The sequence below is a fragment of the Malania oleifera genome, chromosome 11 (assembly GCF_029873635.1).
Source record: "Malania oleifera isolate guangnan ecotype guangnan chromosome 11, ASM2987363v1, whole genome shotgun sequence".
In the NCBI taxonomy this organism is placed as follows: Eukaryota; Viridiplantae; Streptophyta; class Magnoliopsida; order Santalales; family Ximeniaceae; genus Malania; species Malania oleifera.
Window position 1 is genome coordinate 30,661,792 of NC_080427.1, and position 7,516 is coordinate 30,669,307.

The window sequence follows — 7,516 nt, forward strand, 5'->3', positions numbered from 1 at the left end:
CTTGGAGGGTTTTAAAATGACTTAGAATAGGGTTTTAAACCCTACCCACCGTGAGGTAGTTGCCTGCTTCAATGTGGCAGGCGCCTGTCTTTGTGGAATTTTAAAAGACAGTGGCCAGGCAGTCGCCTGGTACCTTGGTGGCAGTCGCCTGCCAACCAGAACAGACCCTAATTGACTTCTCGATTATGAAGTATGCCCAATTCTCTTCTTATAAATATGAATCTTTCTTCCGACAAAGGTTTTGTGAAAATATCTGCTAATTGATCATGTGTATTTACAAATTCCAGTACTATATCTTCATTTTGTACATGATCTCTCAAGAAATGATGTCTTATATCAATGTGTTTTGTTCTTGAGTGAGATACTGGATTTTTTGAGATATTAATAGCACTTGTGTTATCAAATTTTATAGGGATAATTTGATACTGTATTTGAAAATCTTTTAATTGTTGCTTCATATATAGAGTTTGAGCACAACAGCTTCCTGCAGCAATATATTCTGCTTCTGCTGTGGATAATGCTACAGAATTTTGTTTCTTTGAAGACCATGAAACTAGAGAATGTCCTAGAAAATGACACGTTCCACTTGTGCTTTTTCTATCTATTTTACATCCAGCAAAGTCTGCATCTGAATAACTAAACATTTCAAATCCATATTCCTTTGGATACCATAAACCTAGTTCAAGAATACCCATGAGATATCTAAGAATTCTTTTCACTGCTGTTTTATGTGATTCCTTTGGGGCTGACTGAAATCTTGCACACATACATACACTAAACATAATATCTGGCCTACTTGCTGTTAAATAGAGTAGGCTTCCTATCATTCATCGATAATGCTTAGTATCAACTTGTTTCCCTTTTTCATCTTTGTCAAGACTAGTTGAAATACTCATAGGAGTTCCTATGGGTTTACTTTCTTCCATATCAAATTTTTTTAACATGTCTTTAATGTATTTAGTTTGATTTATAAAGATTCCATTTTTTGCTTGTTTGATTTGTAATCCAAGAAAGTAATTTAATTCTCACATCATACTCATCTCAAACTCTTTTTGCATACATGTGGCAAATTCTTTACATAGATCTTTATTTGTAGCTCCAAATATAATATCATCCACATATATTTGAACTAATAGCAAATCTTTGTTTTTAGTTTTAATGAATAAGGTACTATCTACTTTTCCTCATGTAAATTCATTTTTAAGTAATAATTTACTTAATCTCTCATACCAAGCTCCTGGAGCTTGTTCAAACCATAAAGAGCTTTTGTCAATTTGAATACATGGTTTGGATGTTTAGAATTTTCAAACCCTGGGGGCTGTTTGACATATACTTCCTCGTTTATATATCCATTAAGAAATGCACTCTTCACATCCATTTGATATAACTTAAAGTCCTTATAGGCTGCATAGGTTAAGAGCATCCTAATGGCTTCCATCCTTGCCACAGGTGCAAAAGTTTCATCATAGTCAATTCCTTCTTCTTGATTATATCCTTGTGCCACTAACCTAGCTTTATTTCTTACAACAACTCCATTTTCATCCTTCTTATTTCTAAATACCCATTTGGTTCCTACAATTGATTTATTTTTGGGTTTTGGTATTAGTTCCCATACTTGACTTCTTTCGAATTGATTTAATTCTTCTTGTATAGCTATGATCCAAGAGTCATCACTTAAGACATCTTCAATATTTTTGGGTTCTTGTTGAGATAAGAAAGCATAATGATTGCAAATATTTTTTAGTGTGGCTCTAGTAGTTATTCCTTTTGATGTTTCACCAAGAATTTGTTCTTTTGGGTGATTTTTGTCATATTTCGACTCTTTAGGAAGATTCAGTTTTTCTGAAAGATTTTCATTTAATGCATCATTGTTCTTTTTTTCTTTTATTTCAAGAACATATTTCTTTTGTCAAGTGACTTCTTTCTCATCATTCATATCTTTAATTGTATAATGATTTGATTCATCAAAAGTTATATGGATTGATTCCATAATTGTAGAAGTTCTTTTATTATAAATCCTATAAGCTTTACTATTTGTAGAATAGCCTAAGAAAATACCTTCATCTGACTTTGCATCAAATTTTCCTAGGTCATCTTTGGTATTTAAAATAAAACATTTGCAACCGAATACATGAAAGTAGGATATATTTGGTTTTCTATCTTTCCAAATTTCATATGGTGTTTTATCTATTTTCGATCTTATTGATACCCTATTTACAATATAGCATGCTGTATTTACAGCTTTTGCCCAAAAATATTTAGGTAAACTATTTTCATTGAGCATTGTTCTTGCCATTTCTTGCAAAGTTCTATTTTTCCTCTCAACAACTCCATTTTGCTGTGTCTAGATGCTGAAAAATTGTGAGTTATTCCATGTTCATTACAAAAATTTTCAACTTCTTTATTTTTAAACTCTCTACCTTGGTCACTTCTAAAACTTGTTACATTATAACCTTTCTCATTTTGTAGTTTCTTGCATAAGGTTATCAATTGATTACAAGCTTCATCTTTGTTTGCTAAAAAAATTACCCAAGTATATCTTGAAAAAAATCATCTACTATTACAAAAGCATATTATTTTCCACCTAAGCTTAAGGTTCTAGTTGGAACAAATAAGTCTAAGTGTAGAAGTTCTAGGGGTCTTTTGGTGGATATGAATTTTTTCTTTTTAGAACTTGTTTTTACTTGTTTTTCCTTTTGACAAGCATCACATATTTTGTCTTTTACATACTCAATATTTGGTAATCCTTTTACAAGATTTTTCTTAGATAATTTAGATAGTAGGTCCATGCTAGCATGTCCTAGTTTCCTATGCCATAACCAACTTGCTTTATTCATGGCTGTTAAACAAGTTATGTTTTGATTTGTTATTTTCTCAAGATTTATACAGTAAACATTATTTATTCTATGAGCCATAAACAAGATTTCTTTATTTTTGGGATTCTGGATGACATATTTTTCTTTCATCAACATTACTTCGAACCCTTTATCACTTAATTGACTGATACTTAATAGATTATGTTTTAGTCCTTGTATTAATAACACATTATCTATAGTAAGTAAAGGTTCCTTATCGATTTTACCTATACCAACAATTTTACCTTTGGCATTGTCGCCGAAGGTGACGTATCCCCCATCCTTTTGTTTTAAAGTAGTGAACTTGGTCTTGTCACCGGTCATATGCCTTGAGCATCCGCTATCCACGTACCATTTGTCTGTTGTCATTGTTGTCCTAAGGCAAACCTATAATAAGGGACACTAAGTGTTAGTTTTTGAAACCCAATTTCTTTGAACTTTTATTGTTTTGTTAGTTCCATTATTTGTCTTCCATTCTCCTTGGACTTTAACATATTTTCTCTTTAATGGACAATTAAACATTATATGACCTTTAGTCTTACACATATAGCAAGTAGTGTGTTCATGTTTGTTATTTGATGAAGTGCTAGCATAGAACATTGCTTCCTTATTAAAGTATCCCATGTATAGCTTTTTATTCTTTTTATTTGTTTTACCATTGTAGCCTATTCCTTCTTTGTTTCCATGAAGCCTTTGCTGTCCAATCATCTTTTCAAAGTTCTCTTTACCTCTAGTAAAGTTATAGATAATCTTTTCTTTGTCCTCAACTATCTTTTTGAGTTTATTTATTTCTAAATCTTTCTTATTCAACCCATCTATATGAGTTTTATCTAATTCTTGTTTTATTTCGTCTTCTAGCTTCTTAATATAAATATTTCTTTCTTCTTCAATAACTTTGAATGATTCTAGTTGTTTTACTAGTTCTTGACTCTGATCCTTCAAAGTTATATTTCTTTTAGACACTTTTATAAACCTTTTACGTAGTAAAATTAATTCAGTTTGTAATTCCTTATAAGGAGGCAAACTGTCACATGATTCATCACAAGACACATTTTGAGATTCTGTTGAAGAGTAATAAGAATTTACCTCTTCATTGTTTGCCATGAAGCATATATTTGCCATCTCTTACTCACTTGATTCAGTTTTAGTTTCGTTGGAGCTTGAATCATCCCAAGTAGCTTTCATTGCTTCTTTTTCTTCTTGTCTTTCTTGAGTAATGGACACTCTGGTTTAATATGCCCTGGTTTTTTGCAATGATAACAGATTGGTTCATTCTTACCTTTATTTTCTTTCCTACTTGTATCTCCTTTTTCAGTTTTCTTTTTATAAAATTTTCTAGGAATTATTTTATTTCCTTTATAAAATTTTCCTAATCTTTTAGTAACGAATGCCAATTCATCTTGATCTAAGTCACTTGTTTCACTTTCTTCTTCACTAGAACTATGGCTAGATGCTTTTAGAGCTATGTATTTTTTATGTTTTGATTCAGGAGTCCTTTCTTTCAGTGCCATTTCATATGTAAGAAGTGAGCCTATAAGTTCATCCAAAGAAGTAGTCTTTAGATTTCTGCCTTCCGTGATGGCTGTGGCTTTTGGTTCCCAAATAGGAGGTAGACCTCTTAGAATTTTCCTGATCATTTTGTATGTAGTATAGGTTTTTCCTAAGGCACTTAGAGAGTTTATTATGTGGGTAAATCCGGTATACATGCTTGATATTATTTCTTCAGAATTCATTTTGAAAGCTTCGTATTCAGTTGTCAGCATGTCTATCCTATTGTCTCTAACATCAAACGTTCCTTTATAAGTTACCTCTAGTTTATCCCAAATTTCCTTAGCTGTTTTGCAGGCCATGACTCGATTAAACTCATTTGCATCAAGTGCACAATATAATGCATTCATAGCACTTGCATTAATCTGAAGCATTTTATAATCTGAGTCAGTCATGTCTTTCTTTTCTTTTGGAATATATTTTCCATCAACTAACTTAGAGGGAATAAGGTTTCCATCCATGACAACCTCCCAAGCTTTCTAATCCATTTGTTGGAGATATATTTCCATTCTCTTTTTCCAAAAAGTGTAGTTGTGTCCACAAAAGATTGGTGGACGAGTAGAGGATTGTCCTTCACCAAAAGGTGCTACTCCAATATTTGTCATTTGGTATTTTTATAGATTCTTGTTAGGAATTTCTATAACCTGGCTCTGATACCAATTGAAATGAGGAATAGCTTCCCAAGAGGGGGGGAGGGGAATTGGATTCTTTTTAATATTTTAATGATTTATCGACTTTTAATTTTACCAACCTAGAAAACAATATATATATATATATATATATATATATATATATATATGTATGTATGTATGTATGTATAATAACCACACTTCAAGAATATAGAAATTTAAATTTACAAATCAATCAATGAAATAATGATAATTCATTCATTCAATTAAGATGTAAGAACTTTTGTTGATTTCCCTGTAAACTCTTAGCAAACACTTTACTTGAACAAGATTTCCGCAGATTAATCAATGTACTCCCTTCTTAGGTTTCCGCAAACGATTAATCAAAACGTACTTTCTAAATATCAAGTGCTTTTTGTTTCTTTCTCAATTTAGAAACTGCAACCTGCACATATAAATCATATAACAACAGCAAGTAAGAAATGTAAAGTAAATCAGAGAGAAAGAGACGAGTTTTTATGAGGTTCGGCTTCAACACAGCCTAGGTCCTCGCCTTTGGCAAAAATACCAAAGGATTCCACTATATCAGTTCCGTTACTTGGTGGAACAATATCAACTTACAATACACTCCTTCAATTAGGCTAGAGCCCGCCTCTCCAAATAACAACCCCTTATTTGGTTCAACGATTCAATAACTCAGAATCGTTTAAGAAAGATAACAAAGGAATATGTGTACAAAAGAGAACTCTCACAGTAGAGTGAATTAATACACCAATCAGCTCACTTTATACCTCAAAGTAATTCAAATATAAGAATTTTCAAACTTAATTACTTGGTATGGATTATCAAATAATTTTCCCAAGAAGATAAAAGATTTTGATCATTGGAAAACTTTGCTTCAAATTGTAAATCAATTTCAGATAAGAGATTTTATCTCAAAAGAATTTTAGATCCTTTGAAAACAAAGTTTTGAATACTTGAAAATTAGTTGATCTAAAACCTTTTAAAAAAAAAAACTTACTTTGATCTAAAAGCCTTTGAATATCTCTGGATCAGAAAAAGTTGTTGAAAAGCACTAGATTTGGAAACTTTAGAGGATTTCTCAATTTCAAAATTCTTTTGAATATTTCATCAAAGTTCTTTCTCTTGTGTAATTTCTCTTTGAGATTAAGACTATTTATAGAGGCTTTAGAAATCATCCATTACTCCCAAAGATTTCTAAAATTCATTTTCAAATATTTTGAAATAAATGTATTCAAAAACGTGTTCAAAAAATCTTTTCATTGAGAAATTTATTGCAAACGTTCGAGTGGCAGTCGCCTGCCACGACTTGGCAGTCGCCTGTCTAGCTATTGACTTTTAAAAAGGTTTCTATTTTAATTTGGCAGTCCCTGCCTCAATATGGTAGTCGCCTGGCCTTTCAGTATTTAAAAAAATTTCTTTTCTTAAACCCTTTCTTTTTATTGATTTGAAAAATTATTCTTTAAAGTATATGTTTAAAACATATTTTTAATTTTCTTTGAGCTTTAAATTGCTTTATACTTGAGATTTACTTTGAAGTACTTACATTTGAGAATATCCTTAAAAGTATAATTTAATCTTCAAACTTGTTCTTCCATCATCTTTGTAGTTGCATCTTTCCTTTGAGCTTTTCTCAATATGAATTCGTTCTTCATGCTCTTTGTAATCCATGAACTTTCTTATGCACTTGCACTCTGTTATTTTCCTGAAAACTTTTACTTAAAACATATTAAATATATCATTTGATTTGTTATCATCAAAATAAGAATTTTAAGCCTTATTAGGCCAACAATTCTTTATTTTTCAATTCCTCTTTCTATTCTTCAGTTCTTTTGGGTTTTTCCATTTTGAGTTAACCTCAACCCTAAACTAAATCCCAAACATCAATGATTTGCAAACTTGAACTAAATTTCAAACACCATATTTCTTCTTTAATTTCTTACAGATTAATATATAAGGTTCACTTAACTAATTTTTGCAAGAGGATTTTCATTTTGTCGTTTGAATTAATTTAAAAAAAAAAAAAAACAACAAAACCAAGCCTTAAGTCCCACTAGGTGGGTTTGGCTATATGAATCATTTTCCGTCAATTTATGCGATCATGGACCATTTCTTTTAATAGATTCAGGGCTATTAAATCCTTACTGTCTCCTTCCAAATTATTTTAGGTCTACCTCTACCTCTTCTACTGCCCCCTATAGTAGCTAACTCACTTTTCCTCACTGGTGCACTATGTGGCATACATTGCAAGTTTTCATATCATCTGAGTCGTCCCTGTTGGGTTTTTGTGGAGCCTAGTTGGGTTAAATTTGGATGATGACCTGACCTTTTTTTAATGAAAAAATTTTTAGGGCTCGTTTTGTAGCCCATTCGAAACCATGTGCACAGCATATAAAATGATTATTTTTTTTGGTGATTAGGGTTATGTGGTCACACTTCGCAAGAGAGCAAGAGGGAGAGCAT